We start from the raw sequence: 13,162 nt of genomic DNA, 5'->3' as shown, positions 1-13,162 counted from the left end.
ATGTGTTTTTGGTAATGTACCAAAACAGATTTGGTAGGGAAGTAAACATATTGCAAGGTAAATGTGTGTAATTGATGTGTGTTAAGCAAAGTAACCAAGGGTAGTGTACATTTTAGCCAATAAGTTTAAATGTGTAACCTCAATTGGTATGAGACCAATTGGAGGTGGAACTAGGCACAAAATGTGCCAACTTTCATTGAGAAAGCATACCAAAATTCTGCTTGCAAGGTGACCTAAGAAAATGACCAATTCGGATTAGGTGCAATTAGGACCTGAAAAATGACCAATTGGGCAGCAGTGAGTGTTTAGGCCATAACTCACTCAAAACAGGTCCAATTGACCTGAAATTTTAACCATGAATAGTTAAGACCCATACCTACAAGTCTTATGAAGACACCAAAGCCCAGAAATGACCATAAGCAAGTCAAAAAGCTTGCACAAGTTCGGGTCCAAAAACTGGCCGAACCAAAGTTGACCAAATTGACCTAAAAATGACCTAATTTGATACCATTTGACCAGCAATATTATAATGACCATAACTTAGTCTACTTAACTCGGATTGACCTAAAATTTTTCACCGCGGTCCATAAGACATAGATCTACAAGTTTGTAGTTTTGACCGAAACCCGAAAACCGAGGGAACTAGGCCGTCCGGCTAGGTCAAACTAGTATCCCGGAATCCAGCAAGTTGCATTAAAATGCACTAAACAAGGAAACGAGTTTGGCAAAACGTACCAAACATAAAACCCTATCGAGTGTGACATATTAATGACACTAAAACCTAATTTACCTAGAAAACATCGAGGGTCGGTATATTAGGTGATTTAGCAAATAAAGGTATTCAGTGAATTATTTATAGAACATTATCGTTAGAGGCAAATTAATTTAGCACTGAAACACTTCAAATTGTGTTTCTCAGTTAACAAGGACTCAGCGAAAGGGAAGGAAACACTGAGTCCAGACCAGGAAGACAGTCATCAGAGGTTTGTGCACAACAACTATTTCTTTTGAATTTTTCAATTGAAATAAATATTGACTATTTGTACATTATTGTTTTAAATTGTGGAAATATGTTTGAATGGATATTTATTGCTTGAAAAGCATTGTAAATGATTTGAAACTGTGAGAAATTGTTTGAATGATATTGATGGATACTCATTGCTTAAAAAGCATTGTAAATGGTTTGAAATTGTGGAAAAATTGGTTTAGTGTGATTTGTGAAAATTGAAGTTAATTATGAATTGTGTTGCCATTTTGTGAATGAAATTATGACTTGGGAAATTTATTGGATTCTCACGAAACATTTGAATAAAATGTTTGGAATTGATTTTGTGTTCACACTTAGCATGACAGTATCATATCATTCCTTCTCCATTTATGGAGTTGTGATTGTTTATTTCCTTCTCCATTTATGGAGTCGTGATCGTTTATTTTTCCCTCTCTGGTTTACCAGTTGAGGTGATCGGATGAGTACTCATTATATAGCTAGCTCCCTTCCTCATTGATTTCGATTAGTGGGGTTGTGATTGCTTTGTCGTGGTGTACAACGCGGCATTGATCGGAAATTTGTGTAATGGCTTAAGTTGTGAATGAATTGGCAACATTTGTATTAAATTATTTGACTAAATTGTGTTATTATGCGATTTGATAATTTGTGAAATGGAGTTTAAATTCTTATTGACATTTACTGTCTTTTGAATTTAACTATGTTTCGATTACTAAGATTTAATGTGATATTGTGTTAAATTCTTTATGACATTTATTGTCTTGAATTTAATTATGGTTTTACGTATCCATCATTTATTTGAATTATGAATTGCGATTTAAACTTGTATTTGGTTAATGTTGTGCACCACTGAGACATTTTCTCAGCGATAGCTTTATTCTTTGTCGCAGAAGAGAGAGCAGACAGGCGCAGACTAGGTCGCTAATACCAATGAGAGATTTTTGGGTATAGTGAGTATACCACATTTGGCATTTTGTACTGTAATGTATATTCGCTGTATGTATATTTTGTTGTTGGTTTGAGCAGTTGTAAATTCAAATTGTACCTTGAAGTTATAAATTAATTATGAGTTATTTGACTTGTAAAAATTGTATTATATTTCCTTATCTCAGACTTTGAAAAATTTCTATGGAATTGAGTTGATAAATTGTTGTGTTGAGAAATGTATTGGAGTTGAGATTTGGAAAATTTTTGAAGTGCTTTTTTACAGGTTTTCTGAAGAATTGTTTTGTCCAAAATACAGATGGCACTTTGCCAAAATTTTTACAGGAATTCCAAATAAACCAAATGAGTTAGTTGTTTCACTTCAGTTCACCAAAGTTTTTAATACCTGTAAATAGTGCTCACCACTGTAAAAGAAGTAAGAAAAGTTTTTAAAATCCCTTGTAGTGTATTTAATGGGTTATCAGTAGACGGAGTTGGTAATTCATTAGGTATACTACGGGATCATGTTATGCCTTACAGAGGGGTAGGGTGTGACAACTTTGTCGCCAACCGCATATTCTATTTCTTTTCTCTTCAAGTCGGCATAGGATTTCTGTCTGTCTAAGGCAACCTTTAGATTGGCTTTGATTAGTTTTACTTTCTCCTCAGTCTGTTTCACGAGGTCGGGCCCTACCAGTTTGTCTTCGCCCAATTCAGTCCAGCACACTGGAGTTCTACATTTCCTCCCATACAGTGCTTCATACGGGGCCATTTGGATGCTAGCTTGGTAGCTATTGTTGTATGCAAATTCTGCCAGTGGGAGGTATCTATCCCAACTTTCCTCAAACTCAATGACACAACTCCTCAGCATATCCTCAAGGACCTGACATATATTTCATGTTATTATTATCATTTTAGTTCAATATTTGTATTAATTCAATTGGTTTCAATTATTTACCTGGATTACTCTTTCTGATTACCCATCCGTCTGAGGATGGAAAGCTGTGCTGAAGTGAAGTTGTGTACCCAAGGATTCATGCAACTTCTTCCAAAATCTCGATGTAAACCTTGGGTCTCGATCAGATATGATGGAAAGTGGAATTCCATGCAGTCTAACTATCTCACTGATATATAATTCTGCTAACTTCTCCAGTGAGTAGTCGGTCTAATCGCAGAAAGTGTGCTGACTTCGTCAATCTATCTACTATCACCCATACTGCATCATGTTTCTTCTGGGTGAGAGGTAGACCACTTACAAAATCCATGGTGACCCGATCCCATTTCCATTCAGGTATGCGTATAGGCTGTAGCAATCCCGATGGAACTTGATGTTCTGCCTTGACTTGCTGACATGTCAAGCATTTAGTCACATAGTCAGCTATGTCCTTTTTCATACCAGGCCACCAATACTGAAGTTTCAGATCATGATACATTTTTGTACTTCCTGGGTGCATAGCATAAACACTAGTATGTGCCTCTTTCAGAATATTGGCTTTTAATTCCCCATTATCTGGTACACATACTCTTCCTTTGTAGTACAGACACCCATCTGCTTTCACTTCATAGTCAGTTGCTTTTCCCTCTGAGATTTTGCTCATAATAGCCTTTAGCTTCTCATCTACCTTATGCCCATCTAAAATCTGCTGTAACAGGTTTGGCCTCACTTGCAACTCAGCCAAAATAGCTCCATCTCGAACCAAAGATAGACGGGCATTCAATGATCTCAAAGCTGTGATGGATTTTCTGCTCAAAGCATCAGCAACTACATTTGCCTTCCCAGGATGGTAGTCAATTACACAATCATAGTCCTTCAGGAACTCAATCCATCGTCTCTGTCTAAGGTTGAGTTCCTTCTGGGTTGGCAAGTATTTCAGGCTTTTGTGGTCTGTGTAAATGTAGCACTTTTCACCATACAAGTAATGCCTCCATATCTTCAGTGCGAAGATAATTGCTGCAAGCTCTAGATCATGGGTAGGGTAATTGCTCATGTGGCCTTAGGTATGCGGAAGCATAAGCGACCACCTTCTCCTCTTGTATCAATACACACCCTAACCAATTATGAGAGGCATCACTGTAGACCACAAAGTCCTTTCCTGACACTGGCTATGTTAACACTGGTGCCTCTGTCAACATAGCCTTCAACTTCTCAAAACTGGTCTGACACTTATCATTCCAGTCAAATCTGACATTCTTGTGTAACAACTTAGTCATTGGAGCAGCTATTAAGGAAAATCTCTTCACAAATGTTCTATAATACCCAGCTAGCCCCAAGAAACTTCTGACCTCAGTTGTATTCCTGGGAGGCTTCCATTCCATCACTGTTTCTATTTTCTTGGGATCCACTCTAATCCCATCAGCTGACACTATGTGTCCAAGGAATGCAATTTCATTCAACCAGAAGTCACACTTTGATAACTTAGCATACAGCTTCTTTTCTCTCAGGGTTTGCAGAACAATCCTCAAATGTTCATCATGCTCTTCCCTGGTCTTGGAATACACCAAAATATCATCAATAAAGACCACTACGAACCGATCTAGGTATGGATGGAAGATACGGTTCATAAGGTCCATGAATGCTGCTGGTGTATTTGTTAGGCCAAAGGGCATCACTAGGAACTCATAATGCCCATATCGGGTCCTGAATGCAGTCTTTGGCACATCTGCATCCTTCACCCTCAACTGATGATACCCTGATCTGAGATCAATTTTAGAAAATACTCTTGCTCCCTTCAACTGATCAAACAGATCATCAATTCTAGGCAAAGGATATTTGTTCTTCACAGTCACTTTATTCAACTGCCGGTAATCAATGCATAACCTCAAAGTCCCATCTTTCTTCTTTACAAACAGCACCAGAGCTCCCCATGGTGACACACTAGGGCGTATAAACCCCTTATCAAGCAACTCTTGCAACTGAGTTTTCAACTCCCTCAATTCAGTGGGTGCCATCCTATAAGGAGCAATGGAAATGGGTGCTGTACCTGGCATTACCTCAATAGCAAACTCGACTTCCCTTTCTGGTGGTAAACTAAGCAACTCTTCAGGAAATACATCTGGGAAGTCTCTTACTGTAGGTATATCACTCAGGTGTGGCTTAACTTGCCTAGTATCAACCACGTGTGCTAGGTAAGCTTCACAGCCTTTTCTCATCATTCTTCTTGCAACTGTGGCTGAGATAACATTAGACAGGAAATCTGTCCTTTCACCCACAACAGTGATCTCATTACCCTCAGGAGTTTTCAGAGAAATTCTCTTCAATTTACAATCAACTATTGCGTGATGACGTGACAACCAGTCCATTCCCAAAATCACGTCAAACTCGTGGAAGGGCAACTCAATTAGATCTGCTGAGAATTCATACCCCTGAATCCTTAACGGGCAACCCTTGTATACTTTGTTCACCACTACACTGTGGCCCAATGGATTAGTGACCAGAATGTCTTGGTCACTCTCCCCCACTAGTATCCCCCTTTCTACGGGTAGGTTGATGCAGATGTATGAATGAGTAGATCCTGGATCCACTAATGCATGCACAGATGTATTGTAGAGGGAGAACGTACCCCTGATGACGTCCGGGGCATCTTGCTTCTCCTGGGCTCTCATGGCATAGGCTCTGGCAGGTGGTCTACTCTCAGGCCTCTCTACTGGCTCAGATGCAGGCCTCTGTGATAGTCCCACTACCTCAGATTTGCCAGATTTCCTACCTCTTTGTGGTGCAGAGCAGTGCATGCGCTTGTGTTGGAGCAGCTGTAGTAGTTCTGCATGGACAGTTCCTCAACTGATGCTCTGTTGACCCACACCTTAAGCAGGCACTAGTCACTCTCTAACACTCCCCCTTATGCCACTTCAGGCAATGTGGACATGCAGAAGATGCTGGGGCTGGTCCCTTGAACCCTATCCCTGGAGAGCTACCCACTGATGGTGTGCACTGACCTCTCCTAGGGGTAAACTGTGGCCTGGGCCCCTGAGACTGACCCTGACCTTGTGATTGACCTGAACTCTGTGCAGGTGGACCCTTGAACTTCTTCCCAGATGCAGGAGATGAACTAAACTGACCTGGGCCCCTCTTCTGCTGTCTCTCTCTTCTGGTCTACTCACTTATTCTTACTTTTTCAACTTTTATTGCAACTTCCACTAACTTGGTGAAGTTGGTGATTCCCAAGGCAGTGATCATAATCTTTATATTGTCATTTAATCCCTCTTCAAATCTCTTACACCTTTCAGCCTCATTAGGGACTATCTCCCTTCCGTAGCGGCTCAATCTGACAAATTCCTTTTCATACTCGGCCACTGACAGCTGTCTCTTATTCAGATTAATAAACTCTCTTCTTCTCTCTTCCAGGTATACACTACCCACATATTTCTTCTTGAATTCAGAGAGGAAGAAGTCCCAAGTTATTACTTCTAGCTGTACTTCACTGGACACAGTATCCTACCATTCATATGCATCATCTTGCAACAGAGATACAGCAGCTTCTAGATTTTGCTCTGGAGTGCAGTGGAGTTGTTTTAAAACTCTGCCTGTTTTGTTCAACCAATTTTCGGCTGCAACAGAATCATCTTCTCTCTTGCCAAAGAAGTCCACTGCTCCAAATTTTCTTAGTCTTTCCAGGTGTGATTTCTGCTGTGGAGGTGGTGGTGGTGGTGGTGCTGGCATTACCCCAGCCATTTGTTTGAAGAATTCGGCCATTTGCTGAAACATGGCCTGCGGAGGCTGATCAGGCTCTGCTTGAGCTGGCGGAGCAGGTTCTCCCCTACCCCCAGTCTCAGCTACTGTAGGTGGAGCATGACTCTCCACTTCCTCCTCAACTGCCCTCTGAGATGTAGGGTCCATATCCTATTCAAAATAACAAAGACAAACAGATCTGCATTAGTGTCACCTCAACTCTTACAAATGCAATGCATGGTATGGACTCAATCTAGGCCCAGAAATGCCTAAACCGTGCTCTGATACCACTAAATGTGACTCCCCTTACTCGTCTACAGTATATCCGAGTAAGATATGTCACACGGTGTACCGGAATACTCTATTTTATCTCAATCATTTTTATTCTTCCTTAATTTATTTTTATCATAGTTTTGAATATAATTTATGAAATATAAATTCATTTAAGTCATTTATTGAAATTATAATTTATTTGAGGTTCCGAAAATTTTATAGACAATCCGGCAGAGTACCGGCTAAAAATGGAGAAAACAGTTCTTCGGAACCTGTGAAAAACACTTCCAATAATCATTTCCAATCAATCCCAAACTCCATTTCATCAACAGAATCTCAATATGTTTTTCAACAACATTTCCATTTCTCAATCATTCATCTCATATGATAATCATGTAAAAGTCATAAATAAATATTCACTTGTTCATTCACAAACACAATTTCCACTACATACATTAATACCAAAATATATTACATAAGTTTCAATTACATATGAGAAAATAAAAGTTAATTACAAAATATCAAAATAAAACCTAGTGTCCTACCAATGCACTGATGACGGTGAGGTGACACGGATACTATGCAGAGCTGCAGAAGGTCTCATCCAGTCTGTGGTCTACTGGGCTCTCGGTCAGTATCTCCAGAACCTACGCGTAGCAAAAGCAACGCTCTAAGCAATAATGCTTAGTGGTGCCAATAATAAAATAAAAAAGAAATAACATAAAATAAATATGCAGTGAATGTATCGATGTCTGATTGCAAATAAATTTTCAATGAGTATTTATAGTCTTACTTATTTTGTACTTGTTATATTCATTATTTCGTTAAATTTATCCACTTTCATTTTTGGTTGCCCAAGTAACCTATCTTTGAATGTTGGATGGATAAACGGGTAACCGCCTTTGGGTATCAAGTACCTCGGGCCGTCACACCATCGGTCACATATGTATCTCCCGGTGTGCAACAGAACAGCTAATAAGCTGTAATAACATCAGGCACAAGGCCAAATCTCAACACAAGGTCAGAATGGCTAAAAGCCATGAAATCACAGAATGGCATAATGCCATGTGCAGTACTGCTAACTGAACCCTATTGGCATGCCAAACTATCCAAACCAATCTTGTTAGGTATACTAGGGCATTTGACACTTTTGAATTTTACAATTTTTGAATTTCAAGTTTTGGTGTTACTATTCCCTTCATTAGTCAACAAAAATGTTGACTTTTGTATAGAAAATAGGTACATTGGTTTTAACACTCCCAACATACCACATTTTGCATTCAAAATTTGTTGGTATTGATTACCAATACCATTTCTAAGCTTAAAATTAATAGAGCAGAATTTTCAGTTTTCATACCCTTTCTTTACTGTTCCATTAGTTACTGTTGCAGTGGGAATTTGAGAAAATGATAAACATGAAAGTTGTTCCTTATTTTGTCTAGTTGAATTTCTTTTTTAGAATCAATCCATTTGGAGTTTTGTAGCTGAAGTTATGGTCCAAAAACCACAACTGGCCGGATTGGAATTTTTCTGGACTGACCATATCTACAGTGCAGTGAACAGTGACTGCAACTCCCTTGTTGGATAGGTTCTATTCATAATTTGGGGTAGGTTTCTTCATGAAAGTTGTTGGTCTATATCTAAGCTTGTTGCTGGTAAAATTTCAGGTCAATTGGACCATTCTACACTGAGTTATGGCCAAATGAACAATCACTATTCATTTGGTCATTCTGCAGAAACTGGTTGCAGGACACCTGGATTGGGGCAAGTTTTTGGTCCACTTGGTTTGGTCTTATGGGCGTGGTTTCTTTACCAAAGTTGTGCCATTATGTGTCTAGTTTCATGTCCAATTGGCCAAACACCAATTGGACCTACACAGCCCAAGTTATAGCTGTCCAAATAGGCTGGACTCACATCCAAACCTGCTGGTTTCACTAGGCAGCATACCAAATCAGTTTTTTAATGCTACAATTCACTCCAAGTTATGGTCAATTTACCTCAAATGGTCACTAATTGACTATTAAAACTTTATTTTATGTCCATTTTCATCCACCAACAAAATTAAATTTCAAAACCCTAACCCTAATTGACCAAGCCTCTAATTCATGCATCTTACTCCTAATTTGCTATACTAATCATATAATTTATAAGAGGGGCAGCTAATATGTCTTTTTAACCAAAGAGTTCTCCTAACTCTAACTCATGTCAAGGCTGCCAAAATTTCATGGAATATAACCATGCTTCATTAATTCAATTTTCATCAAATTTTCAACTTAACTTAGCTCAAATTCATGATTAGAAAGGTATAAAAGCAAAGTATATGGCACTAACCTTAGTAGGGCAGAATTTTCTCTTGTAAATTCTTCACTTTCTTTTGTTTTCTTGGCTGCCAAACACTCTAGCAAGGTTGGGTGACAAATTTTAGTGAAGGACTTTATAGAATTTGGGGTGAGAAATCATAGGATTGAAGGTATGAGAGAATGAGAGTTATGGAGGAAGAAGGAGAAAACTTATGGCTGGCTGAAGAAGAAGGAGAAACACCAGAAATTTTTGGTCCATTTTGTCTCTTTTAATTGTTTTAGGAAGGCTTGTTGAATGGTGATTGGTGGAGGCCTTCCTAATGACATCATGTGATGTCATATTTAGGTATTTCTTTCATTTTCTTTTCTTCTTTTCTCTACTCATTTTCAATTCAATTTTTAACAATATTTATTCATATTTTAGATCATAATAATTATTTACTTAACTGGACAAGTCGGCCAAAAATCGCCTCTGAAGGCGAAATGACCAAAATGCCCTCCGTTTGGCTTAACGGGTCAAAATTGTCTGTACCGATTGAAATTTTTTTCTAAGTATTTTCTTGGCATTCTAATGCCATAAGAACCTCTATAACCCTTCTCTGGAGTCCCAGAAATTATTTTATAATTTTTTCCCCGGGTCTAGGGCTCCTAGTTGCGAGAACCGTAACTTCTCACTAGGTTACCCATCGCTAGGGCACCGGCTCATTTAACTTGGTTGTATTTTATTTCTCAAATTTTTCCTAGATTTTTCTTATTAATATTTGAGTTAATTATGGTTCCTCACTTTAGTTTAAATATTTTTCCAGACATTCTAGCTGTCCGGACTAACACTGGTCACCGGGACAGTAGAATGTACGGAGTTGCTACAGGGAGGGTGTTACTTAGATCATGTATTGTATGTACCTGATGCTTTTCAAAACATCATTTCTGTATCTAGTTTAACTAGTAATGGATATGAATTTCAGTTCATAGATGATGATTGTAGTATTTATTTTGAAAATAAAATTAGTGACATGGGTAACTTACAAGATGGCCTTTATTATTTGGATAATAATAATGAATACAAAACTAATGTAAGTAATCAAATTGAATTTAATGCCATTACTAAAACCAAATCAAGTCTAAAACATCTTTGGCACTTAAGATTAAGTCATGTTGCAGAAGATATGATTACAAAATTAGAGAAAATAGGAATTTTGTCTTCATTGGGTTTTGAACCTACTCCAATTTGTGAATCCCACCTTCAAGGTAAAATGACTAGATCTCCCTTTATTAAACAAGGACTAAGAGCTGAAGATATTTTAGAGCTAGTACATAGTGATGTATGCAACTCATTTAAAGAATTGGTAAGAGGAGGTTATCACTACTTCATTGCCTTTACCGATGATAAATCTAGGTATGAGTATTTATATTTGATGAAATACAAGCATGAATCCTTTGAAAAGTTTAAAGAATTTAAATCTAAAGTAGAGAAACAAACATAAAAAAGTATTAAGACTCTACGATCAGATCGAGGAGGAGAATACTTGAGTACTGAGTTTGATGAGTTCCTAAAGGAATACGACATTATTTCTCAATTGACTCCTCCTGGAATGCCACAATTAGATAATGTGTCAGAAAGGAGGAACCATACCCTATTAGATATGGTACGTAGTATGATGAGCTATACAGATCTTGCAATCTCCTTTTGGGGATATGCACTTGAGACAACTTTATACATTCTTAATAGAGTCCCTTCCAAATCAGTCTCTTCCATCTTGTATGAGATATGATATGAAAGACAACCAAGTCTTAAGCATGTTAAGATTTAGAGTTGTCCAGCTTTCTATCCCCCTTCATCATAAAGAGTTGTGATAAGCCAAGATGCCATATTTCTTGAAAAAGAGTTTATTCAAGAGGACAGCAAAGGAAGGCATATAGAATTGGAATTAGAGACTTCCAGCCAATCAACAGACCAAATGGATTTGATCTAGCCAGTTAGCCTCAACCTATTAATGATATATCCACAACACAACCTCGAAGGTCAGCCAGAATATATCATCCACTAGAGAGAAATGGATTTATTCATGAGAATGAATAAAAGTTATTTGTTCATGAGGAAATAGATCATGGTGATGATCCTTTGACCTATGAAGAAGCTATATCAGATATAGACTCTTCAAAATGGATTGAAGCAATGAAATCCGAAATGGATTCCATGTACAAGAACCAAGTTTGGAATCTTATAGACCCCCCTGAAGGTATTGTACCTATAAGGAATAAATAGGTTTTCAAGAAGAAAATTGGTTATGATGGAAAGTTAGAGACCTATAAAGCAAAGCTAGTTGCGAAAGGGTTTTGCCAAAGGTAGGGGATCGACTATGAGGAGACATTCTCGCTTGTTGCCATGCTTAAATCTATTAGAATTTTATTAGCTATAGCAGCACACAATGACTATGAAATTTGGTAGATGGATGTCAAAATAGCTTTTCTCAATAGATATATTGAGGAAGACATATTCATGGAATAATCTAGGGGTTTTGAGTCCCAAGATAGTTCCAAAGTATGCAAGCTAAAACGATCCATTTATGGGTTAAAGCAAGCTTTGAGGAGTTGAAACATCCGTTTTGATGAAGCCATTAAATCCTTTAATTTTATAAAAAATGTGGATGAGCCCTGTGTTTGCAAAAAGGTTAGTGGGAGCACAATCACTTTTCTGGTTTTGTATGTGGATGATATCTTATTAATAGGTAATAATGTCAGTATGCTTACTACTTTAAAACTATGGTTATCAAATACTTTCTTCGTGAAAGACTTAGGGGAAAAAACTTATATTCTTGGTATTTGTATACATAGAGATAGATCAAAAAGAATGATAGGTTTATCCCAAAGTCTTTACTTCGAAAAAGTGTTAAAGAAGTTTAACATGCTTGATTCTAAGAGGGGATTATTACTAGTAAGGCATGGTATCCACCTTTCCAAGGAAATGTCTCCTAAGACACCTGAGGAAAGAGAGAAATGGCCAAGATTCCATATGCTTCGATAATTAGAAGTTTAATGTATGCAATATTGTGTACTAGGCTGGATATCTCTTACGCTGTTAGTTTGACTAGCAGGTTTCAATCCAATCCAAGTTTGGAACACTGGATAGCTGTTAAGAATATCCTTAAGTACTTGAAAAGAACTATAAAATTTATTCTTGATATATGGAGGAGGTGATCACCAAATAGATGGTTTACAGATTCTGATTTTCAATCAGATGTGGATGATAGAAAGGCTATCTGCAGTTTTGTGTTTATATGTAATGGAGGAATAGTTAGTTGAAAGAGTTACAAACATACTACAACTGCAGACTCCATTACAAAATCCAAATATATTACTATATCGAATGTTGCAAAGGAAGCTGTTTACATAAAAAAGTTCATAACAGAACTTGGAGTGATTCCATTAATTGTATCACCAATTCCACTACATTGTGATAATAATGGTGCGGCCATACAAGCAAAAGAACCCCGATCTCACTAGAAATCCAAACACATAGAAAGGCGATACCATATTATTAGAGAAATAGTTGGGAGAGGTGATATCACTATGTAGAAGATAGCTTTGGCTGATAATTCGATTGATCCTTTCACTAAAGCCATGACACAAAACCAGTTAGACCGACATCTTGAGAAGATGGGTCTTAGATTTTATAATGAATGGCTCTAGTACAAGTGGAAGATTGTTAGTAGTATGCCCTAGACCATATCATTGTATTATATCATGTAAATAATTATTCCCATTTAATGGTAATTATTCTTTTCATTTATGTTCAAATGGTTTGAATTTAAATTGAAAAGGTCCTTTAATATCTTGTTAGATGTTTATTATTAAGTTATTAAGATTATGAGTGAGAGAACATTCTAGTATAAGTATTATAAATTTAGTTCACAATCTAGGATACTTCATTGGGCATGACTTATGCAGAAAGATTGTCACTTATGTTTGTTTCCATGGATTAGTATGAGATAC

The sequence above is a fragment of the Hevea brasiliensis genome, chromosome 8 (assembly GCF_030052815.1).
Source record: "Hevea brasiliensis isolate MT/VB/25A 57/8 chromosome 8, ASM3005281v1, whole genome shotgun sequence".
Taxonomy (NCBI): domain Eukaryota; kingdom Viridiplantae; phylum Streptophyta; class Magnoliopsida; order Malpighiales; family Euphorbiaceae; genus Hevea; species Hevea brasiliensis.
The sequence above is the reverse complement of the archived record's forward strand: the minus strand, read 5'-3'. Positions refer to the sequence as shown.